Source organism: Vulpes lagopus, chromosome 11 (assembly GCF_018345385.1).
Source record: "Vulpes lagopus strain Blue_001 chromosome 11, ASM1834538v1, whole genome shotgun sequence".
In the NCBI taxonomy this organism is placed as follows: Eukaryota; Metazoa; Chordata; class Mammalia; order Carnivora; family Canidae; genus Vulpes; species Vulpes lagopus.
In genome coordinates this window covers 83,438,372-83,464,719 of record NC_054834.1, presented here as the reverse complement: position 1 = coordinate 83,464,719, position 26,348 = coordinate 83,438,372, and the positions used below count along the sequence as shown (strand labels likewise).

At 39.7% G+C, this 26,348-nt stretch overlaps 1 protein-coding gene and 1 pseudogene across 9 annotated transcripts in view; both read left to right on the top strand.

Annotated features, from left to right (window-relative positions):
• The window catches only part of CCDC148 (coiled-coil domain containing 148), a 279,432-nt gene that overhangs the window by 199,247 nt on the left and 53,837 nt on the right, over positions 1-26,348 (top strand). The gene's annotated exons all lie outside the window — the stretch shown is intronic.
• On the top strand, positions 1,973-25,360 carry LOC121501647 (annotated as a pseudogene).

The following is a 26,348-nucleotide window of genomic DNA, read 5'->3' as shown; positions in this document are numbered from 1 at the left end:
TTTATTTATTTGTTTGAGAGAGAGAGCATGCACAAGTGAGGGGAGGGACAGAGCAAGAGGGAGAACAGACTCTGCTCTGAGCAGGGAGCTGGACATGGGGCTGGATCCCAGGCCCATCCCACTAACCTCACCCAGGATCATAACCTGAGCTGAAAGCAGACACTTAACCCACTGAGCCACCCAGGTGCCCCTGTCATCATGTTTTAAGACCAGCACAATGTCCTACATCTGCACAATCTCAACACCCATATTTTAATTATAATTACTTGTTAGATTTTTATTTTTTCCAATAAATTGTTAATTTTATGAAAACGAAATCTGTGTCTACACCACAATGTTTTCATATTTAGCAATTGTAGATTATGTCTCAATGAACATCCATTAAATGGGAGAATACATACAGCTAGAATAAAGTGGTAAGGCCTGAATTTGTTGTGGGTGAATGAGCCACGTTTGTCTTTGCTGTGGTTAAACTAGAGGAATAAGGAATTACTTCACTCTTATGATTATTTATCTTTGCCTCTTTTTTTCTTAGGAATGCCATCTCAAAAGTGTCAGGCCTAAGTGTTAAATGTCATAGATCTTAAAGTTACCTAGTTCAATGATTTCAATTTTTTAATCTTTTCTACTACCTCTCCACTTAGTGGTCATACATCCTAGGTATGTGTGTATCTCCAGACACTAAACTTTCTGTCTTCCAGGGCAGTCCATTTCATCTTTGGACAGCTATTGAATTTTTCTCTTTTCCTCTTGTTATTTCTATATTTTTTGGTAGTAAGCCCAGCTCTTTCTTATCAGCTTCCACACATTAATCCTTCTTCTATTGCTTGAGAGCAAGTGGAACAAGTCTGAACCTTCCTTCTCTTGACAACCATTTAAACACTGAGGATAGTTATGTATTTCTCTTTCCCCATCTCCATCTCTATCCCTATAAGCCCTTTCTTTTCATAAGCTCTTTTTGGAGAGGTAGGTTTTCAACTCATTTGTCATTTTCAATGAAGGAGAGGCATAGGGGAAAACCCTCTCTGGCCAAAGGGGCCCACCATGGTTCAGCACATATCATGGTTCAAGGTCACTATGGCAATATTATCAAAGGATAGAAATTATTATAAATAAAAACTATTACTTAGGAAGCTATTTGTGTCAGTATCTAAATACATTTATTTAAGTAAGACAAATTTACATCTACAAGCAAACTAATTTGATTGCACAGAGGTATTAACATGTGATCAATCGGTCATGGTGAAGCCCCAGGTTAAAAATACAGTGGATAAGGTGCCCTCACTTGCAGAAGGAAGTGAATGAGAAACCTCTCTAGTTCCAAGCTGATAGATCAAGATTCTAGTTGTTATTTACCTACATGGTGACTGACTCCTCCCGATTATACTGATTACTAACTTAGAACAAACCTTCCTATTTAGGGCAGCTAACGGACCTTTTGAATCTCGGAGGTCTGGGAACAGACTTAGTATCTGCTCAGTGGATTTAAAAGCATAGAGCTGTTTAGCCTTGTCAGGCCATTCAGAGGAGCCCCTTTCCTTCACCAGAGCCAAGTGAGGCAGCTAAAAGGCAGCCCGCACAAAGGTGCAATTGTAAGTTCTTCCCTTTTGTTTTCTAGGTTGAACCATACCCACCATTCTATCTATTTTTTGTATTGTCTGTAAGCCAAGAATATTTTTTACATTTTTAAATGTAAAAAAAGAAATCACATTATGTGAAAACTACGTGAAATTTAAATTTCTGTGCCCATAAGAAATGTCTTATTTGAACACAACCATGTTCGTTCATTTGTCTATGGCTGCTTTTGTAGGCCACAATGGCACATATAGTGTGACACGTACAGCAGCTGTATGGCCCACAATGTCAGTATAACAATGACCATGGGACATACTGTGACTGTATGAGCACAGCAACTGAAATATTTATTATCTCACCCTCTAAAGAAAACGTTTGCTGACTCCAGGTTAGTGGGATGGTAGAAGGGGAGCGCATCAATGCTGTGGCTTTGTGTAAAATATCCTTATGTATTTGGGTTCTATCCATAACTAGCCTCTAGATAAATTAAACTGGAATCTTAAGGAAAGCTAGAAAACCTGACAATTCTATTCAATCGAAGGCGCCATTCTTTGTCAGTTCCCTTTCACATTAAAGTAGTTAGAGCTCTAGGTATGCTCTGACCCTCAGCCAAAGCAGAGCACAAGAAAAGGTTCTTCTGCAGAACATGTATGTTAATTAATTTTGCCCAAGGAGACAAAGTATTGGTGCATGTGTATATGGATCACTTTTTAAAATCTTTATTGAACTCACAATCATCTCTCTCTTTTTCCTCTATCTCCCAACTTTGATAAAATTTCAAGTTTAAGGAAGAGCTGCAAAAGTTGTACAAAGAATTTCTACCCAGATATACTAACTTTAAGTATTGTGCCCTATTTCCTTTATTTGTATTCTTGCTCTCTTCCCTCTTTCTCTCCACCCTGCCCACACACTGTGGTCTACCATACTATTTAAAAGAAAGTTGCAGGGGTACCTGGGTGGCTCAGTGGTTGGACACCTGCCTTTGGTTTGGGTCATGATCCTGGGGTCCTGGGGTTGAGTCCCACATCAGGCTCCCCACAGGGAGCCTGCTTCTCCCTCTGCTTGTGTCTCTGCCTCTCTCTGTGTCTCTCATGAATAAATAAATAAAATCTTTTTAAAAAATAAAATAAAATAAAATAAAATAAATAAAATAATAAAATAAAAGTTTCAGGCAAGTGGCGGAGTTGCTGTGCTTTGGTTCTCTCTCCAGGCCTGTGTTTCTGTGCTTCCTGCTTCAGTGAGCTTCCTCCAAACTTTCCTGCTGCCATGCTCAACTGAGGGGCTCTGGCGGCGGCAGCCAGATACCAAGGCTGGGCTGAACAGCAAGGGCTTTGGCATCTTGGCACCTCTTACATTACTGAGAGCCACCTGCCTTGGTTAGATGGCCCTGGATTAGGATTCTCAATGGACACCATTAGTTTGCACAGTATCCAGACACCTAGATGCCTATCCATGTGAGTATTTGCAGGTTATGGTAAATGCCAAATTTGAGGAAGAATCAAAAGTATCTGTTGCTGAAGAATAAGACAGTGATGATAATGTTGAACCTATTGCTGAACTTAGATTTGTGCCTAGTGATAAATCAATGTGTGCAATGTGTGAACGCCCAACTTTGCCTCCAGATCCTGAGGATGAGGATTCAGATAACCATCTGACGAGGATGGAGAAGAATAGGATGCAGAAGCACATGAACCAGGGCGGGCAGACATCCCTACATTTTATACCCATGAAGAAGGATTATCCCATTTAGCAGCAGCAGGCCCGGCCACATTGAAGAGTTTAGAACACAGGCTTTCTCAGGCTGAGCAACCAGTGTAACGTGGCTGGAGTCTGGACAGAAGAGTCAACAAGAGACTATGAGGTGGGATGGAGGTAGCTTCCAACAATTGCTGGATAGTTCAGGGATGCAGATTGTGGTCACTGAGAATGATTCATGCTGCTGTGAGATTCTACTCCTCGCTGTAGAAAAGAACTTGGTGCCTCTTCTACTGTGGAGTAAGTGTTGATAAAAGTCTTTTTCCTTCTCCAAAATTTACCTAAACTAGTTCTTTTATGAGACAGACTTACAGAGATAAAAAGTTGTCACCGCAGAAGAAACTATGACCTTTATTAACAAAGGTGAATGAACTAAGAGGGTATCTGTAATTTATCATCTACCTTAAAACTCTCTGTATATAGGTGCCCTCTGAGTAGGCCTATAGTTCCTGCCTTCACTACGTGCATCTTCCGTAACCTGGCAGGCCACACGGTGAGAATGCACAGGCACTTGAAAGTGTAGGTAGGCTGGATGGGAAGAGGGAGGTGGAGTCTAATATCTACCCCGTTAGAGCCTAGGCCTTCCCTTACCCCTTAAAAAGAAAAACAAAAATATCTCAGAGAAATCCCGACCTCTGCTCATTCTCCAGAGGGGTAAGGGTCTTTAGGGAGCCTCTTGGGAAATATCTTAGCCACATATACTATCACTAACACAGTGCTGCTGATTAGCCTTTAATGCCTTTTGCCACATGTCACCAGTCTGTTTTGTTATAACCTCAGGTTTATATCCTTTAATTTCTAACCTCTTAGGTTGGTTTCCATAACAACCAGTGAAATTGGGATGAAGTCCTCAGAGTACTTCAGATGATAATTGTCCTGTCTTTGTAATAGCTTAACAAATAAATCTAGGTTTTCTAAAAAACTGAAACACACAAAAAAGAGAACATTGCAGACATGAAATCTTACCACTAAATATTTTGGCATGATTTAGCTAATAAGGACAATCACCTACTTTACCACAATACCATTAGGATAGCTAAGAAAATGAACAAAAATTCTATAATGTCATCTAGTATTGTTGACTCCATATTCTAATTTCCTTAATTATCATTTAAATGTTTTTATAGCCCCCTCCCAACTAATATAACCACAGGAAGGAAAAGCCCCCTCCCAACTAATATAACCACAGGAAGGAAAATATTAGTTCAACTAACTTTTGAAACTAGGCCTCTATACATCCTCAGTCAGATGAATTTTAAGGGGAAAAGACTGGGAAGAAATCTTAAACTTCACTCAGTGGTTTACTATTAGTGAGAACATTGGTATTGGGACCTTGAAATATTTTACATTTGTGGTAGGACAAAACATTTAAAGGAACATTTTAATGTTAACAGGACTAGGGTATGTAATGGCCCTCCCTTCTGCTATTTCCCTATACCTGGAGTCAGTATGCTTTTTCTGTAAAAGGCTAGATAATAAATATTTCAGCCTATGGGCCATACACTCCAGGTACTAAATCATACAGGCTAGCACCTACATCAATTTAGATATTGATTTCTAAATATCATTTTCACCTAAAAGAACCAGGATTAACTGAGAAGAAAATGGCTGATTCTACATTTGGAGCAAAGAAATTATCATTTTGTCATCTCATAAATGTTGAAGACCTAATAGATTTAGAAGCTAGCACTTTTCAATCTCCAATGTAATAATTATTTCAGGTAAAGACCATCAGTAGATAATAAAGTCTTTAGATGGAATATTTTTATATGATAAACAATATTTACAGAACCAAAGTATCTCTTCATGAATTATTTACTAAATGAAAAGAGGGAAAAAAACATGCCTGTACATTGGGGAGATCTGGCTATCACCGCTTTAAGTAAACAAACAACATCACTAGAAGTGGACTAACAACCTGACATTGTGCATCCTGAGAGGATGCAATATGAAATACATCACCTTTGTGCCAAAAATACTTTATCTCAATTTAAACAATTTTCCAGTATAGGAATTGGCAAAGATTTTTTAGAAAGAGACAGATTATAATTATTTTAGGCTTTGTGGGCCATATGGTCTCCTTCAGCATTGCTCAACCCTGCCCTAGGAAAGCAGTGATAGACAATATGTAAGCTAATGGGTGTGGCTCTGTTCCAATAAAACTTTATTTACAAAAATAAAATGGAGGATTGGATTTGGCCTCTGAGTTGTATATAGTTGGTTAACACCTTGTTTGAAACTTAAAGGAAAGTTAGGGGGAAGAGGAATGAAGGGAAAGCATTAGATACCAAGAGGAAATAATCAGACAAACCCAAAATGATGGATATGCTATTTACAACTTTAAATGCTTCAAAAAAGTCAATATCATGGCTAAAAACATGATGGAACTGTTGACTATTTAGACTAAAATAAATTAGACTAATAATAATTTAGACTAATTTAGACTAATAATTTAGAATAATTAGACTAAATAATTTAGACTAAAATAAAAACCTGTTTGAGTGTATGGATTTAGATAACAACCATCCTTTTTAAACACGGTGCCACTAAATCCTGTCTCCACACCCTGTTCTTGTGTAGATTATTTTTTGGACCAATGTACAGGATCATTTGATTATCCTCTATCCTCCATCAGAATGATTTGTAATCATGATCAGAATGACTTGTTTGAGAGTATCTCAAGCCTCCTGGGTTGCTTTTCAATCTCATGACATAAAATCAATCCTATTTTTCTGTAAACTTTTGATTAAAATCATTAAGAAAGCAAGTTTATGAAGAGCAAGAGAGGCAGGAAAAAAGTGCCTATGCTTTAATCACCAATCTTTAATTATTATCAGTCACAAACAGGAGGTTTGTATCACTGACCCCTTTTATTCCCAAAGGGAAAGAAAACTTTGCTTGTTCCTGATAACAATCTAAGCAGATAACTATATTTTTACTAATAATTATAATAAGGTGACCTTCCTATTCACCTGCAATTTTCCTGTGAGACATGACTTGGAATTAAAATCTCAATTTATTTCAGAAAATGTCATTTAAAACTCCTAAGTTCTGTTATAGAGAAATAACTTAAGAATAACATCAGCTGAAAACTGGTTTTAAATCAACATCAACATATCTTTTTAATTGAAACTATTTAAAAGAAAGTTTCCAAGCTTAAAGTATCATATGCTTTTGAGCAAACTAATAAAGCCAAGTAATATTTCTTATAGATCAGGATTTTATTTTTCCCCAATTCACACCTCACCACCATGACACTCTTCTAAATCTCCCAGTAAAGCCTATACACAGCTTTAGAGCAGACTTCCGTACATTCAACTAATCTGATCATCTCTGCCTTTATCTTTCATTCAACTAGTCTGATCATCTCTGCCTTTATCTTTCCACTCTTGGTTTCCTCTCTTAATAAGTCATCTTTGTGAGGACAAAGCTATTTCAAAATCAAGGCTTAATTTCCCTCATTACAATGAAAGTTTCTCCTGCTTTTGTTCCTTAGAGGAGGAGATGTTTTTGAACTTCACAAAACTTTTCAATTTTGTTTAACAAAGGGCTGAATTACATGCTACCAGTAATATACAAAAGCAAACAAGATAAATTTAAATGCAGTTCACTGTTTCTGCCTTTATCCTACAAACCATCCTTATAGGATGATAGTTATAAATGGTCTTTTCCGACCTATAAAATAGACCTTGATGCCACCACAAACATTGCATGAAGATATAAGCCAAAAAATTGAATGAAATCCCAGACACTACTAGGAAAGAAAGCAAAAACTGACTTGATATCTGTATAAAATCATCATAAACTTGCATTTGGGAGATTGCATGATTCCTAATGAAATTCAGAAAGTGGTGACTATATTGACCATGAAATCATACCATTCTGTATAGAGGGCCAGAGTTGATAGACTGAGCCTCAAGTATGGAATGTAGTGGTGATATTATTTTAAGTCTATTAACCTTTTTAATTTCTGAGTTTAACAATTATAACTGAATGCTTGCTACGTTGGATAGAGAGATGAACAAAAAGGACAGTTCCTGTTTCCAAGGACCTGACAGTCTGATGGGGAATTCAGATACTCTTGGTGAGGGCAAGCACAAGTACAATGGGAACAAACAGAAGCAGTACCTAAACCAGGTAGGAGGCGTCAGGGGGAGTCAGGAAGTCTTCACGATAGAAGGAAACATCTTCCAGAAATGGGAAATATCTTTCTGCCAAATACCCATGCAATTTAAAGCAACTGGCAATGATTTGGTACCATTGAAGCATAGGGTTTGGAGTCGGCTGGGGAAATGGTGGTAAGAGAAGAGATTGAATAGATAAGTGGAGGCCAAATTATGAAAGTCGTTGGAAGTCTTACATCTTATAGGGATTGAATAGGGTACATTCTTTTTTTTTTTTAAAGACTATTTATTCATGAGAGACACAGAGAGAGAGGCAGAGACACAGGCAGAGGGAGAAGGAAGCTCTGTGCAGGAAGCCCAATGCAGGACTCGATCCCAGGACTCCAGGATCACTCCCTGAGCTGAAGGCAGACGCTCAACCGTTGAGCCACCCAGGTGTCCTGAGTAGGGTAAATTCTGACTTTTAATTTATTAATTATAATCAATGCAGTTAATTAATACATTTCGTGATTTATAGCCTTTCTATTTTCAAAAGGATTTTTTTAAAGATTTTATTTATTTATTCATGAGAGACACAGAGAGTGAGAGAGGCAGACACAAGCAAGCTCCATGAAGGGAGCTCAATGTGGGACTCCATCCTAGGACTCCAGGATCATGCCCTGGGCCAAAGGCAGGCACTAAACCGCTGAACCACCCAGGGATCCCCATCAAAAGGGTTTTAATATATGCATAGGATTTAACAAATCCCCAAATACTAGAAGAAAAAAACAACAGGGAAGTAACTACCTTGGGAGGTTGCACTTATTAATGCGTAAATGGGTTCAAAATGGGATTAGACACACAAATGGTAGGTTATTAGGGGAATTTATTTATTTAAGGCCCTCCCATGCCTTCCCACAAAGGGACCTTGTTGAGAAACTGAGTCTCAGATAGAATGTTTTTTTGATCTGATTTGGTATTATGTGTCTTTGGTATTTATAGCCTTATCCCTTATGTATACGTACCCACCTATTTGAGGAAGCCTCAGTAAATATGATCTTCAGGTGAGCTTAGAACATCTGAGAATATTTAGAAAGCTAAAGTCCATATCTACTTTTGAGGAAAATCCAGACATCCCATCTTCCATTGATTGCATTTTTTAGTGACTTTTTAGTAATAAGACTCTCTACCTCTGAATTAAGCTTCTGTGGAAACATTGATTAAAATGGTTGATTAAAAAGAACTTTAGGGGGAAATAACCCCTTAAGATAATTTTCTCTTGCTGAATTCTTCTCAAGTTCTTTCTATGAAGTGCTGTAAGTTAAATCTCTCTTAACTTATCCTAAGTGGAAACCCAGAACAATGACTCCTCTGTATAAAATTCCCAGTCATTCTCTAAGATCACTTTCAGTTTCCCATTAGCCTTATCATTGCCATATAAGGAGTCTTACTTTCTTTATGTTTTCTTGAGTCAGTTCCTGATCCTTTAATAACATTTGCTGATCTCCTTCTGAATTCCCTCTTAAGAATTCAAGTATTGATTCTAAGGCATTTAATGATCTCCCTTTCTAGTGTCTTCCTAGATACAGAGTTGAGCTTTAACTGTAGTTATTTGAAGTTCAAGTTAGCTATTAAGAAGTGACTATACATAGAGCAAATAGATATGCACAAACACAGGTACAAACACACATGTGCAGAAAAGGATCTGGGGACAATGTAGGTAAAGGAGAAGGGATTTTGAACAGAAAAATCAGACATAAACTTTATATAAATGAAATTTCTGACTTCATCTTAGGAGAGCCAATTAATAAAGTAATAATTCAATATGAACACTATTCAGGTCAGTTGTTTGATATAGGTTATGCTTCCACATGTTTTGACTTGGGAGAGGTTGGAACACTTTGAAAGAAAAGCAGGTTGGAAGAAATGGAAAAGTGTGAATTAAAGTAGGGAAATTTCACTAACTATACTGTGCCTTTGTATTTTTCCATTTTAATACTAAGTGGATTCACAGTAATAATGTACTGGTAAGTATTCAACAGCTTTCTAGGGGTTGAAGGAAGGGATGGGATAAGCCCTGATCTGTAGCATTTGCTGTTTTCTTTGGTGTACATACTTTCACCATGGCTTACTTCAACCAACTTGATGTGACTTAACACAGAATTGAGAGGACATGTGTGGTTGTATGCCATTATATATTATTTCTACTGTACAGATACAACAGATGTAAATAACCCCAAGAGCACAGATAATAGTAAAATAATTAGGAAGTGATGAATTTTGATTGCCACCTTTGTTTTTATTTTTTATTGATTTTTGGTTTTGTAATAAGTTTTTAACTTTAATTCCAGTATAGTTAACATAGAGTGTTATTTCAGTTTCAGGTGTACAATATAGTGCTTCAACAATTCTATCCATGACTTAGTGTTCAACATGACAAGTTCTCTCCTTAATCCCCCTAACCTATTTCACCCATTCCCCCACCCAGCTCCCCTCTGGTAACCATCAGTTTGTTCTCTATAGTTGAGAGTCTGTTCCTTGGTTTGCATCTCTCTTTTTTTCTTTTGTTCATTTGTTTTGTTTCTTAAATTCCACATGTGAGTGAATTCTTATGGTATTTGTCTTTCTCTGACTTATTTCACTTAGCATTATACTCTCTAGCTCCAACCATGTTGATGAAAATGGCAAGAATTCATTCTTTTTTTATGGCTGAATTATATTCCATTGCATATATACCTCATCTTCCGTATCCATTCATCTATTGATTGACACCTGGTCTGCTTCCATAGCTTGCTATTGTAAATAGTGCTGCAACGAACAAAGGGGTGCATATATCCCTTTGAATTAGTGTTTTTGTATTTTTAGGGTAAATACCAGTATTGCGATTACTGGAATGCAGAGTACTTCTGTTTTTAACTTTTTTGAGGAACCTCCATATTGTTTTCCACAGTAGCTGCATCAATTTGCATTCATACCAACAGTGCACAAGTGTTCCCCTTTCTCCACATCCTCACCACCATTTGTTATTTCCCAGGTTTTTATTTTAGCCATTCTGACAGATATGAGGTGATATCTCATTATAGTTTTGATTTGCATTTCCTTGATGAGTGATACTGATCATCTTTTCACATGTCTGTTAGCCATGTTCCCTTTGTTTTTAAATACAATTTATTTCATTGTAAGTTAATATAATTTAATGTTTATTAATGGCTATATTAAAGAACTAGCTTGCAACGGTCCTAAACATTTAGCAGTTGTCACTCTCCAGCTGGTATGAGACAGCTTTGGCGCTTGACTAAGGGGCACAGTCACCCCAGCAGATGAAAGTAATAATAGGACTTAAGTCCCGTGAAGAGATAATTGTGATTTCTTATGGATTGCTATGGAATTGCCAGTATGCAGACCTGCTGTGCCAAATTAGCTGTCCTGCCTTCTTGTGAATTCTCCCCAAAATCTGAAGTGACGTCCTAAACCCCATGCACCCAGCAGACACTTGCCCTTGTTCTGGCTTGTCTGGTCAGTTCGAAGAAAAGTAGAAGGTTTTCTAGAAACTTGGAAGTCTTTAGTGTAAGACTGAAGGAGCTGGGTATGGAGGGGGTGTTTTCATCTAATGCTCTTATTAACATTGGGAGCTTAGGAAGCAGAGTCAAACATAGATAACTCTCAGGACATGCTGTACATGATCTAAGAGAAGTTTTGAGCTAGGGACAAAGATATTTCTTGAAGATGGAGCAAATATTTTTGACAACAGTCTTAACAATCCTAATAAAAGTCAGGGGTGGGGCGTAGTGGGGAGAGCAGAGTAAAATCCTAAATTATAAGAGAAAAGGCAAAAATTCACAGGGAACAAGAGCAGCAAAACCTTGGGACTAAACGGGTGTTGAATGATGATGAATTCCCAGATGTATGACTGGAGGATTGACAATTCTACTGCAGAAATTAGGACCATAAACTTTAAGTTTAGTCAGGATGTTGGATGTACTTTCAGGTGAATGGTGAAATACAGGAGGCACATGAGGAGAGAACATAAGCCAGAGAATATATGGAGCTAAAGTGGAAAATAGCAAGAGTAGTAGAATGTGAGAGCATTTGGAAAGTAGGGAAAACATAACATATGTACCTCAAATATAGAGAATAATCCAATAAGGCCCATTAACTGGAAATAACATTAAAGAGCAGAGAACAGATAATTCCTCCTACATAGGTCCATATTTGGTTATTGATGGCCAGAAGCTATGAAGGGAGTATCTTACATGTTCCCCTAAACAGTGCTGGAGTAAATTAATCCCAAGCAAGACAAGGAGAGATTGTAGCTGTGCAGAGCTATAAAAGAGATCCTGAAATTGTGATGCCACCAGTTTTGGTTTTTCTTTTTCAACATTCCTTTGGCTATTTGGGGTCTTTTCTCATTCCATACAATTTTTAGGATTATTTGTTCCACCAACAAGTGGATGGTATTTTGATAAGGATTGCATTGAATGTATGGATTGCTCTAGGTAGCACAGACATTTTAGCTATACTTCAAGCTCTATTACAAAGCTGTAATCATCAAGACAGTGTGGTACTGGCACAAAATCAGAAACTAGATCAATGGAACAGAATAGAGAACCCAAAAATGGGTTCATTTTTGAAGAAACCTCAACTCTATGGACAAAATCTTTGACAAAGCAGGAAAGAATGTCCAATGGAAAAGACAATCTCTTCAACAAATGGCATTTGGAAAATTAGACAGCCACATGCAGAAGAATGAAACTGGACCATTTCCTCACACCACACACAAAAATAAACTCAAAATGGATAAAAGACCTAAATGTGAGACCGGGATCCATCAAGATCCAAGAGAAGAACACAGGCAGCAACCTCTTTGACTTTGGCTGCAGCAACTTCTTGCTAGACACATCTCCAAAGGCAAGGGAAACAAAGGCAAAAATGAACTATTGGGACTTCACCAAGATAAGAAGCTTTTGTACAGCAAAAGAAACAGTTGACAAAACCAAAAGACAACTGACAGAATGGGAGAAGATATTTGCAAATGACATATCAGATAAAGGGCTAGCATCCAAGATCTATAGAGAACTTACCAAACTCAACACCCAAAGAACAAATAATACAATCAAGAAATGGGCAGAAGACATGAACAGATATTTCTCCTGGGAAGACCTACAAATGGCCAACAGACAACAATTTTAGGGGATGGGATGGGAAGCTGGAAGAAGAATACTATAGTTAGAAGAGGCTAAGTATATGGGAACATCCAAAGAAAAACATTAAGCTGTCAATGGACCAGGCATTTCAAAGTACTATGAGCACAGGGCAAAAATTGGAGGGCAAAAAGCAGTATCCAAGAGACAGAGAACCAGAACAATTTTCTACCTTTTTTTTTTTTTTTTTAAGAGAGAGAGAGTCAGGAGGGTGGGGGGGCGGTGGCGCAGAGGAACAGAGGAAGAGGAAGAGAATCCCAAGGAGGCTCCATGCCTGCATGATCTCACAACCCAGAGATCATGGCCTGAGCCAAAATCAAGAGTTGGACACTTATCTGACTGAGCCACCCAGGGATTCCTTATTTTCTGTCTTCCTGGTCCTGGGTTTTCTATTATTTCCACATCATAGGCACTAATCCCAGAAAAGCAGTGGTTTCCAAATTTACAGAGCAAAGATAGAACCTAGTGGGTATGTGAAAATATAATCCCAGAATCCTGCCACCAGTGATCTTAGGCTAAGCCCAGGAATATGCATTCTAAAAATAAGCATCACTGAAAATCCCATTTCAGTTGGTTTACCAATCACTTTCTGAGAAATACAGGGGTATAATTAATCCAGAGGCCCTGATGGTCAGATGGTTCTGGAAACATATTGTTAAGTAGCCCAGTGTTTCAGCATCCCTCCCCCCACTCCCACCCCCACCCCACCCCCCACCCTGCCGGTGAGCAAAGGCTAACTCCTGTGAGAGGCAAGGTCACGTTCACGGCCCCCAGTGTCACAACTTGTTGCAATTGCTTGGAAACATCTACTTCTTTTACTTGGTTTTCTATGTTCTTTGATTTTTAATGTTGCCATTTTACCTTGGGTTTAATATTCTGCATCATTTCAATCTTGTTTGGGAACAGGTAGGATATAAATCCTAATTAAATTTTTAAAAATTAATTGCTGATGGCCTCTCTCATGTACTCAGAAGTGGAAAAAATTGAGTAATGCTGTTTAGATATTAGTTGAATAAAATGTTTTATGCTGAATCTTTCATGATAATGTATGTGAGAGTACCTGAAAACTGTGGTTTTATACAACTAGGTGATTTTTAAAATATCAGTGCTTTATATATAACAAGTATGTGTATTTATCTATTGTATTCCTGGAAAGTCTTTATATATTCAAAGCTTCTTATACTTATGATATTTTATTAATTGAAGGGGGAAAGTCCAGGTTTTCTAACAAACATACCTAAAGAGAAGAATACATCACTTTGTCAAAATATTGTGGCTCTTTATTCTTTGTAGCTCTTCCAAATCCTACAAACAGAGAGAGAATTATCAGTACTATCTGAGTGTGTGTGGGCTTGAAAGCTCTAAATGTTTCTAAAGGAGCAAGGCTTTTGATGCCTTTTTTTTATATATATATACTGGGAGCAAGTTAATCCTTATGATGTCTCAGGCTATTGCTCCATAAACCATACCTTCCTAAGGCTTCCACATAGTGGACATAACTGATTTTATGTTGGGCCAGGTTCAGATAGGGTCTTCCTGTGGTCTGGGTTTGGCAATTGGCCTATTTGCAGAAAGTCTCATCTGCATCTACAATTATGCCAAGGTCTACATATAAATGTTTTTATGCCTTCAAATGGAGCAATCCTTCCGTTTGGATTGAAGAATACATATGAGAGAAATGTCTGGGCAGCCCCGGTGGTGCAGTGGTTTAGCGCCGCCTGCAGCCCAGGGTGTGATCCTGGAGACCCTGGATGGAGTCCCACGTCAGGCTCTCTGTATGATGCCTGCTTCTCCCTCTGCCTGTGTCTCTGCCTCTCTCTCTCTCTGTCTCTATGAATAAATGATATCTTAAAAAAAAAATAAGAGAGAAATGTCGGCTGTGCCTAGCTAAGGTGATAAAATTATTTTCAAAACTGAGGATCCAAGCAGAAGATAGATTTATTGATGTGACAATCTTCAGGGAAACCAGAAACATGATCTCAGAAAGATGTATATTTAAAAGGACGCCTTAGGGAATATTCTTGTCTCTTGAAATAATGGGGAATCTGGCAGGAGGAGTTGTGACATCTGGGAGAAGACAATAAAGATTGAAATTTAGAGTTACCTGGAGAGAAAATGTGAGTTGCCTTTCATATATGTGACAAGGTTGGCTATATCTCTAAGAAATTAGAATTACGTGTAAATACAGAGAACAAACTGATGGTTGCCAGAGGGAGGGGGAATGGGCAAAACAGGTGAAAGGGCATAGGAGATACAGGCCTCCATTTATAGAATAAGCCACAGAGATAGAAGATACAGCATAGGAAATATAGTCAATGGTATGGAAATAGTGTTGTGTGGTGACAGTTGTAGCTATGCTTGTGGAGAGCACAGCATAACATATGGACTTGTCAAATCACTATGTTGCACACCAGAAATGAATGTAACATCGAGTGTCAACTATACTTCAATTTTAAAAAAAGTTAGGTTGAAGGATGTGTACATGTAGTGTTAGTATTTGAAGAATGTAACTCTTGGCCGTTGTGCTAGTCATTTGGGGCAGCCATATTTGATTTTTGTTTAAAGAGAATATTTTTCCAGTTTTATCAATTTTGTTTCCTTACCACAAAGTAATTCCTTATGTAAAAAAAAAAAAAGTTAGAATTCTGAGGACATTCAGCTTATAGCTTTTAGGCAAAATAAAATCACTTTCTTTTGCTACCCAGGCCATTGGATCACCCAGTGACTTGAGTTTGGGTAAATAATCTACCTTTGAGGAGCAAGATCAACGCCCCTTTCATTAGTTTAACTTGGACTAAGTGGATTTTCCTGTGGGCTTACTGTTTGTGGGTCATAATAAGGTGCCTGAGAGAGCTGGGTCTGTTTCTTTTGTGAGCTTGATAACTAAGAAGGTCTTGTGACTAGAGAGAGCTCTTCTTCCTAAGGAAGCTCTCGTGCTGTTGCTTTACATGCTATGCAAAATGTGATCAGCGACAACCCATCTCCTGCTCTAGAGAGGCCAATGCTTGGCCATGGTAACTTTTTTTTTTTTTTTTTTTTTTTTTAATGATAGTCACAGAGAGTGAGAGAAAGAGAGAGAGAGAGAGAGAGGCAGAGACATAGGCAGAGGGAGAAGCAGGCTCCATGCACCGGGAGCCCGACGTGGGATTCGATCCCGGGTCTCCAGGATCACGCCCTGGGCCAAAGGCAGGTGCTAAACCGCTGTGCCACCCAGGGATCCCCATGGTAACTTTTTTAAAGTAGGACTTTGTAAAAGTTAATTTACCTGTTTTGTTTATACCAACAACTTATTTAGGAAGCTCGGTCCTACTTCTATCCTGTCCATCCTTCCCCAGCTGCTCCCCACGCTGCTCCCCAAGCTTGGGATTTAACTATAATTCTGATATTCTATTAAGTTGTGCAAATTATGTGTTTTTGTTTACCCACTTTACTTCTCTGGTCCATGACTCTCCTCTAGGCATTTCTCCATTTCTCCACTCAGAGAATTCCCAAGGAACACGGGTGTGGATATCTCTAGCTTAATATAAGAAAGGAAAATACAGAGTTTTTGTAGATTTATTTCTGCCTGTACCTAAATAGTGCGGCTGAGAAAAAATATATATCCTTTAAAAGTGAGGCTGAGGGTTGGTGATGTAGGTTTGTTTTTTTTTTTTTTTTTAAGAGTTTATTTGTTTATTTGAGAGAGAAAGAGTATGAGCAGGGCCAGAACGAGTAGAGGAAGAGGGAGAAGCAGACTCCCCACTGAGCAGGGAGCCCAACTAGAGGCTAGATCCCAGCACCCTGGGATCACGACCTGTGCCAAAGGTAGATGCTTAACCGACTGAGCCACCCAGGCATCCCCTGTGGGTATTATTTGTAAATTTTTTTAAAAGATTTTTATTTATTCATGAGAGTCACACACAGGGTGGGGGGGGGGCAGAGACACAGGCAGAGGGAGAAGCAGGCTCCATGCGGGGAGCCCGAGGTGGAACTTGATCCCAGGGATCTGGGGTCTCGCCCTGGGCTGAAGGCGGCGCTAAACCGCTGAGCCCCGCCCCCCGCCGCCCTATTATTTGTAAATTTATCTGCATCTCTGCCCAGTTTATTTGATCTTTTCTGGTTAAGTTGGTTCCCCTATCACTTCCACTTCCGTCTGTAGTACTATTTCCAACTTTATCTGCTTGAGCCCCGAGGAAAGCCACGCATCTCTCCCTTGGCCTCAAGCAATCGCCTTTCTAGAACACGAGCTTCAGCGTCTCACCTGGACAAACCGCAGTACAGGCCTGGGAGCCCATGGAGCTGGCCCTGGGGATGCGCCCTCCCCCCGGATCCAGACCGCAGCGCTCACCTGGCCGGATTGCAGGGTGCCCTGCTTTGTGGAGGGATCTGCCTCTAAAGAAAGAAAACGCCCAGTGATTTCAGAGTTCAGCCCCAAAGGCTGAATTCTGGGGCTGAAGGGAGACTAAGAGAGGCGTGACTGGGCAGGAAGTCGTGCAGGAGCTCCAGGCAAGACGGGAGTGGATCAGCACTTAGGGAGCCAAGGAAAGAAGCACGAGGAAAGTCATGCCCAAAATGAAATACATTTTTATCTTTTGTTTTTTTAAAAGCATATTTAAAATGCCTAACCAAAAAGTCATGGTAAAGTAAATATTCTATAATGTTTGCAGAGGGGGTATTAGCAGGGTGACTTTTTAAAAAAAAGAGAGGAGAGAAAAAAAACAAAGCCCCAAAGGTGTTTATGAAAGTAACCGTTCTGCTACACTGATTTTTTTTTTTTAACTTCAAATGTTAAAGAGGCTGTTTGTGAAGCCTCTTTGCTGATCATTTCCTAGGCTGAAAGAAAATAAGGGTTTACTTCATTGCTGTGGGCGGTTGAATCACTATAAAAATCTTTGGTCCTTTTGATGTTTGCTGTCTACAGAAGTTCTGAGGGACCTGGCAAGGAGGAAAGAGAATGTAAGGGGGATTTTCAAACAATATTAGAGAAGGCAAGTTTTATTAATCATATTTACTTAAAGCATTTGTTTGAGGGAGAGGACTGTGGTTTCTTTTGTTCTCTGTGCCATTCCATCAGGATTCCTGGAGGACAGAAACGAGTTCAATCAAAATGACACAGGAGTCTGTCTCTGGAAATATAGGACCAATTAAAGTCAGAAGTTGAAAATAGGTAAAACCAAACTGAATTATTATAACTTGATAACCCAGTGGTGTATTTCATTAGTTAGGCTTTTTAAAATTTCATTCTAACACAATGCTTCTTTCAGTTGTGATTATTCTGAAAACACTCTTCTTGAAATTAGGGTTATCAGAAATTATATGTATCTTACAAGATTCTTCAGGAAAAAAAATCCAATAAAACTAAATATCTGTGCTTGTCACCTTACCTTTATTTCTTTTTCTGTACAAGCCAAAGTGGAAACATAATTTAAAGAAAGCTAATATTGTGAGGTAAACCCTCAACATGAGTTCTCTTCTTATAAAACTGATAAAATGATTGGATAGATTCTTGAAGATTTTTAAAATGCAATCCATATTACCTGTGACACTAAACTTTATCTACCATAAACCATTTGTGAGTTCAAGAGTCACTGTGCGAATTACCCAATTAGTGTCGAATGATAGATGTTTTGTTTTTTAAAGATTTTATTTATTTATTCATGAGAGACACAGAGAGAGCGGCAGAGACACGGAGAGAGGGGAAGCTGGCTCCCTGCAGGGATACTGATGCAGGACTTGATCCCAGGACCTTGGAATCACTCATGATCTGAGCCAAAGGCAGAAGCTGAACCACTGAGCCATCCGGGTGCCCCCAGATGTCTCCTCTTAGTGAACTCCAGTGATGGCAAGTGGCAAGCTCCTGAATGGATTCAAATATATCTTTTCATCTACTTGATTGGTGTTTCTAATTGCTCTGGGCTTTTCTTATGTGACTTGATATGATTATGACTTTTACATATTTACATATGTGGCACATAATATGTTGAATGAATGTATGAAGGCAATTAGGCAAATAAATGCTGCTCTGTGTGGGTAGCCTATTAAATTTCAGATCGTCATAAATAATTCCTAAAAGCCAACAAGTCATTCCTGCCTCTGCTGCCTATCCAAAAATCACAGGACTAGCAAGTCTGTGTCATGGATGTCACAATTAAGTCTGCCTTTTAGCATCCATGGTTCCTGACTGATCAAAGGAACTAGATACCTGATTTGTTCTCCAGTGTTTCAACTTCTTTTACTTCTCTTTCAACTCCTCAAATGATTACAGATCTTACAAAGGAATACCCACTGATTAGACAGGCTTAACAAGAGTGTGTATTCAACTTATTTTTAATTTTTTATATTATCAACTCTAATGTTCTGTTATTTACCTATACTTTAGAAAATTTGATTGAATGTTTGCCATGACTTTTAAAATTTATCATTTATCTTGTCTTTCTTGGTCTATAATGAATATTGCCTTCTGTTTTAGGCACTATGCTAGTTGTTATGGATACAAAGGCAATTAAGCCATAGCCAATGTACTCAGGAAATGTAGTCTAACACAAACAGCACATGGAAACAAATAACCGTAGTACAAATAAGTATATCTGTGTTTATGCCTATTAGTTAAAATGTTTACTTGAATATCTCTGCTTGTTCAGTGGAAGGCAAGTAACATTTCCCAAACTAAATTCTATTAGAAAAAAGCTTCTATTATCAGATAATTTGGGGGAAATTAGCACACTAGTCTTCTTTCTGAAAATTCATAATGCATGTATCGCCGTATTCTAATAAGTATTCTGAGAGATCCTCCTATAAAGGAACCTATTCACTTTGTTTATCTTTATCAAGCTTCCTTGACTACCCAGCACATTATCCATGGCACACATGTTAACATCCTGTGGGATATTAACATTCCATGGGCCATCAATTTGGGAAATGAACTGATTATCACTTGGAACAGAGTGGTACATGCCCTCCTGTTCCAGAGTCTGTACAGATAAGTAAGTATTCCCTTATACATAGATGATATGTTTATTGGTCAGGACTCCTCAGAAGCGACTGAGAGAAAACTAACTCAAACTAGCTTAAGGAGAATAGATTGAGTCACCCGAATGGGAATCTAGGAGTGGGTCTTGCCTCAGGGACTCAAGTGACATCTGTAGGTTCCTCTCACTCCCTTCCTACTTTTTTACTCCTATCTATTTGTGCATTGATATGGACTTCCTCATATGTCTGGGCTGGGGAGACTGGGGGGAAAAGAGACATGGCTTGAACAGCTCCAGGTTTAATTACATTATTTTAGCTTAGTGACATCAGGGAGAAAAGAAAGCTTTTCTTCTTCAATAGCCACTTATAAATCCCCAGGAGAGATTCTGATTGGCTCAGCTGAAGCTCACTGAGGGCCAGTCACTGTGGCCATATTTGTAACTGCTATTATTAACCATATCTGGTCACCAGGAAAGGCAGGGGGAGGATTCTCTGATTAAAGGCTTCAACAGACCTAGAAGGAATGAGGAAAGGCAGTTTGAAAGGGTTTGATGTTACTAGGTCGATGCTAGAAGATTAAAAAAAAAAAGACAGATGTCTACCACAATGTGGTCTAATTATTAAAACCTAGATTTGGCCATAATAGGCAGTTAGCCCTAGTATCCGATTACTGCCAAAAAGCAGGAATAAAATTAAAACAACAACTCTTCTAATAAAATTATTATATTTGGAAGACCTCTCCAGATTTATAAAATGATTAGTAGCTAATAATCCCAAATGTTGTGACCTCAGACAGTTAATGATATAAAAGATTTTCTTGGCTCCAAGGAGTCATATTGTTCAAAGTTACATTCTGTGATGTTTAAGTAGTTGAAATTAACCCTGCTATAAGTATTTCAGGTTAAAATTGTTGCAGCTGTGTTATAAGGTATCAAGGAAGGGGAACTTAATCTCTGCCTTTGAATTAGAACAAACCTAAAGTAACAGACGAGATGGAATATTGGCCCTCTCCATGGTACCAGGGTGGCTCGTGTCTACGAGGATGTGGGGAGACATTCCGGAATTCTCATAGGCATGTGTCATTAGGTTTGTTCCCAAGATGATTTTTTTTGTGAAAAAATTATGCCGCCAACCTCAGATGCCCAGTAAAGCAGATGATCTGTGTATTTAACTATCAGTATGATGTAGTTACACTTGAGAGATTTATCTGAAACCAATTTTGAATTTACATAAAGAAAAAATAAAAGATCAGAGTATTTGGGGGTTTGAAGGAGGCGGAGGCTACAGACACTGATGCCTTGATTGTAACTGGAGTCAGATTTCCCAAAAGATGTTTGTAAGTTAAGAAGAGGATTCATGTTGGGACCCTGAAGAGGTCCCATGTTTGGACCCACAGGTGGACAGGTGAAGAGGAGCCATTAAAAGAGAGAGAGGAAAAGCAGAGAGGTAGCATGTGCATTTCAAGGAGGTGGTCACTAGTCCCGGGCAATGCAGACAGGTTAAGTAGAGAGAAGCTCTAAAAGAATCTAGGTGTACAATCTGGAGTCCCTGGTGGCACTGGGGAGAGTAGTTTCCAGAGAGTGCAGGAGGCTGAAGCCAGACTGCATGGGTTTTGGATTAAAAGAGAAGTGAAGAACTAATGTCAGAAAGTATGTCTTTTTCATTTAAAATTTTTTGCAGTGAAGGGAAAATGAAGAAGAGGATGGCAGCTGAAAAGAGATTCAGATAAGAGGCACATTTTTTTCCCCTTTGAAGAAGTTTGCAAGTAGAGGAAAAAGAACCATAAAGGAAAAGGACCATGAGAAAGAGACTGAAGAAATACAGGAAGAAATTCATTTCTGGAGCAAGAGCCTAGAACCAAGTAGGCTGATGGCACAAAAGCCCAGATTTAAGAAGCAAAGGATAGGGACGTCTGGGTGGCTCAGGGTTGAGCATCTGTCTCCATCTCAGGGTATGATCCCAGGGTCATGGGATCGAGTCCCACATCGGGATCCCCAAGAGGAGCCTGCTTCTCCTTCTGCCTATGTCTGCCTCTCTGTGTCTCCATGAATACATACTTTTTTAAAAAGCAAAGGATAAATATGAATGAGTCTTGACAAAATTGGATGTGGGCAAAGCACATTGGGGAAATGAATGCCATGGTCTTTCCAGTAAAGTAGGAGATGAGTTTCTCTGCTAAGGGGGAGAATCTTAAGCAGCTGGTGTAAATAAAATTAATCTGGAGGAGTGCTGAATGACCAGGTAAAGTTCAACTTTATAAATACATAATAAATTCAGCAAAGGATCAGGGCTGGGGATTGCAGGGCATATGTGGAAAGAAAAAAAGACAATGAGAGGATACTAGTGATAACACCCTCACAAACACAGACCCGGGGATCCACAGCTGGAGAGGGAATGAGGTAAAGAGAGTCTGACTGTGCCTCACAGCCTGGCGGGGAGGGGAGAAGAGAAGTAGGACAGCAAACTTCACGAGGGAAGATCTAGCTCCGTGTCTGGCACACAGAACACAGTTTAAATAGATCACAGAAAAATGGAGAGCCTGATGAGCTAAAGTAGCAGGCTGAGTAAGGATAAGTGATGAGAACATAAAAAGTACAGGCAATTAGCAGGCAATCCATGCGTGGAGTTCTATAGTCTTCATCAGTGTATGTGGTGGCCTTAGACATCGGAGTCAGAACAGAATTCTTCAGTTTAAAATGTTGGCAGGAAGCGGTTCTAGATGATGCCGAGCTCCAAGCTTGGTCACAGAAATGAGCTGTTTACTCTTGCTAGTGCATGATCTTAAAAAAGACGTTTATTATTCCTAATCCTTTATTAATGGTGCAGCTCTGGAAATGTTATTAGAAAGCAGTATTCTAGGAAAATTTTAAGGGTATTAAAGGATAACTGAAATCTAGAAGGAAAGAGTTAGATAAAATTTAACAAGAAGAAGGGGGGCAAATTGTGGTAGAAATGTCTTTCTGCACTAATGTGGGGCAGCAGCTTATAGGATATTTGCAACATTCTTTCAGTGGCCCTCTCCCCACATGTGATCCTGTTCAACTCTACATTGTCAGGTTTAAGTCCTTGTTTCGCAGCTATTTATGTGTCTAACTCAAGGGAAGTCAGACGCTAGGTTGAAATTGGTCACCACAAACAGGAAAATGTACTTCACTCTCATTTGTGGGTTTTCACTTGCAGTATGAAAAATATCCACCCCCTTGGAGCTACAAAAATTATTCCCAAAGGAAATGTCTCATACTTCCTTTTAAAGGCTGAAATATTTTCAAGTTATTTCTTCCTTCTTTGATTTTTCTGAGTATACCCTTTAAATATGTCCAGTAGCCTGCAGTCTTCAACTGTCATCAGGATACACCTGCACTTCGTCCATTGGGGAGAAAGAAATTGGTTTAGTAGCAGCCATTCTTGCAACTGTTCGTCGCTGACACTGACCTGAGCCTGAGAGGCCTCTGTGGTTGGGGGAACCCGTCATTTGTGTGTGGTAGAGTCATGGAGGGGGAGGTGAGGTTGCAGGATGCTGCCCTTGAAAGTCAGTATCACCAAAGCAGGAATTTCTAGTTTGGGTCAGTCCGGAGGCATATAACTGTGCTATTTGGCCCCTGCAAACAGAAATAAGCCCTGTCTGGGTAGTAATTTGTTCCTGGTTTTGTCTTAGTGACAATAGTCAGGCAGAGGCCTTCTAACCTGAATATTTATCTATACTCTACTTCTCAAGGTGTAGGCCTCGCACCAGCAGAATCAGCATCATCTGGAAATGTCTTATAAACGGAAATTTTCAGGCCCCACTTCATTACTATTGAATCAAAAACCCTGGAGGTGGGCGAGTGACCTGAGCTTTAACAAGCCCTCCATGTGGTTCTGATCTTAGCTCAACTTAGGGAATCGGTGGGCCAAGGGTGTTGGCTCTCAGGCCTGGCTGCACAGTAGAATCATCTGGGGGACCTTTTTACAAAACACCAGTGCTTGAGCCCCAATAGCACAACCCCAGATTCTGATGTAATTAATTTGGCTTAGGACCTTGGTTGGCATCAGAACTTTTTATAAGTCTTAGTGATTCTAGTGACTGTCATAGTTGAGAACCATTATTCTATAGCAATATGAGGCTAATTTAGGGCTTTATAAGTTAAATAAGAACAATCGTATGTATTTTATTAGAATGTTAGTTTAGACAGCCTATGACAACCACAAATACTGTAAGAGTTAAGAGGGTGGGGATCTTTTTTGTCTAGTTTTAGCTTTTCCCTGTTACATCCTAAACACAGGGGACAGTGCTTGGCACATAGGTGCTCAAATAACCATATGTTGACCAACTGAATCAATTAAAGACTGGAGTTCCAATTGGAATTTGCCTTTACACCTCACAAAGAGACCAGGAAATGCTCTGAACTGGAAGAAGAGTCTCTGTTTGGGGCTGGCAAGGGTTCATCTCTTGTTCCTATGGATACTCTATGAATCCTCTTTGTTTTTGCCCCATGCCTGTCCGTACCAGGATGTCACTGCCTTGTATCAGGATTCACATTCTATTTGTAGAAATTGGCCCCCCCTTGTGCCCTTAGCTGGGCTCCCCACTGAGTCTAATCTCACTGCTCATATCATTAGAAGCATCCAGTTACATGCTTTTCCTTCTTTTCTCTGGGCTGGCTTCCCTTTCTCCCCTTACCCACCCCTTCCACTCTTGATAGGTGCTGCCCCCTGGCCTGCCTGTGTTTCTATCCACGATTCTTCCCTGGTGGGGTACCCCCATGGCCAGGAGAGGGGTTTCTCTCCACTTGGTGGGCAGAATGGCTTTCTGAGTAGGCTTGAGCCAAAAATGGATTTCCCAACAGGCAGGAGCAGGCTCACCAGGCTGCCGCTCCAAAGCCTCTGGCAACAGCTCCCCCTACAGGTGCCTGTTGACTGAGTTCTTATTCAATAGTGAGTGAGCCACGTGACCTCAACCCCAAGTAGCAATTTTACATATAAACTGCCTTTAACTCAGTAGGGCAAATCACTTTCCTGAAACAGTTCTGGGGGGAGTTCAATACTGGTTCCAGTACCCTAATTAAGAGGTGTCCTTATGTTGTTTTATTTTTTTTAAACTTTATTTATTTATGATAGTCACACAGAGAGAGAGAGAGAGAGAGGCAGAGACATAGGCAGAGGGAGAAGCAGGCTCCATGCAGGGAGCCTGACGTGGAATTCAGTGCCGGGTCTCCAGGATTGCATCCTGGGCCAAAGGCAGGCGCTAAACCGCTGCGCCACCCAGGGATCCCCTTATGTTGTTTTATTTACTGCCTAAGCTTCTGATGTTGTTTTAAGTTGCAGATCCTGCCACTACCAGCTATCAACCCCCTTGGTTGCTGTAGGTTTATTTAGATTGAAATTACCTGCGGCTGCAGACAGGCGGGAGGTCAAGGTTCAGTACTTAATATTTTGTCCAGTTTTCACTGAAGTTTTACTGAAGTAAAGAGACCCTGCTACTGAAGTTCCAGGTGCTTCCAAGCCATTTGCTTTTGTCCATTCATCTCTTAGAGTGCAGTACACAATAAAGAGTCTCCTAAAGGTACCTAAACTCTCCCTTTGGACATGAAAGCTCCCTGTACCTTCAACTACACTCAGGCCTGGAGGCTTAAACAAAATCCTTTCCAGATTATTGTTAATGCCGAGCCTGATTCTGCAGCAGCTGTTGCTTTTGAACCATACGATGCTTCTCCTCCCCCACGAGAAGTTGAAAATGCCCATTTTGCCACACTTCCCACTTCTGTAGACTCTGAGAGAATAAAACGGACTGAGAGATAGACCTAGCACTCCTGTTTGGGAATTCTGTGCACAACTTAAAGACTATTGAGCTTAGCCACTTCCTGACATTGACTTTCATAGCAACGGTTTAATTTGGAGAAAATCTACCTCAAATAGCTAAAGGTATTTATGTGGAAAATTTTCCAAATGATTGACTTTACTGTGTTGCTATTTTCTTTCCCCATGAATATGTGAGTATTTGGCTTTCTCCCAGGAGTTTTTCTGCATCACTTCTCTTTAGGCAAAGAAAAGTTTCTATCCAGACTGAGAGAAGAAAGAGGCACCGAGAGTTCCCCCTTTAAAGGGAATTATTATTTGAGTTTAAACTCTAGCATCCGTATAAATGAAGAGTTTGAGTGTGTTGCCTGTTTGCTTAAACTTTTCGTGGCAAATCCCCAAGGTGGCCAGAGGGATCTTGATCATCACTTTGGAGCCAACACAAGTGTGATCAGCTGCATGCTCTCCGCAGTGCCCCCGTCTCTCTCCTCCCCACAGCGGCCCCAGTCTTGCTGAAGGGCTTGTCTCCACTCCCTCATCCACCTCCACCTCCTCCTAGTCTGCTCCACGAGTTGTTCAGCCACCTTTCTCCCAACTGCTCTTGCCAAGATCACCAATAACTCCCTCCTATTTAGTCCAGTGACCATTTGGTGTTATATGAGATTTTCCTGTAACATTTGACATTGTTAATGTCATTTTCTTTCACTGCTTTGGCACCATTTTTCCTCAGTCTCCTCGATGGTTTTCTTTTCTGTCCCTTTCTGAAATGTTTCCTTGGCAATCACTCCTAGACCTACTTTTTGTATTGCTCTACACTCTCTTCCTGATTGATTCCATCTGCTCCATGGCCTCGATTCCGTGCTGTTGATAAAGATCCCCCATCTACATCTTCAGCCCAGATCTGTAAAGGCTGGTCTATGTCAAGACTGAAACTAATTTCTTTCTTTTCCTTGTTTTTCTAAGTTCCCAGTTGTAGTGAGGGACACCGTAG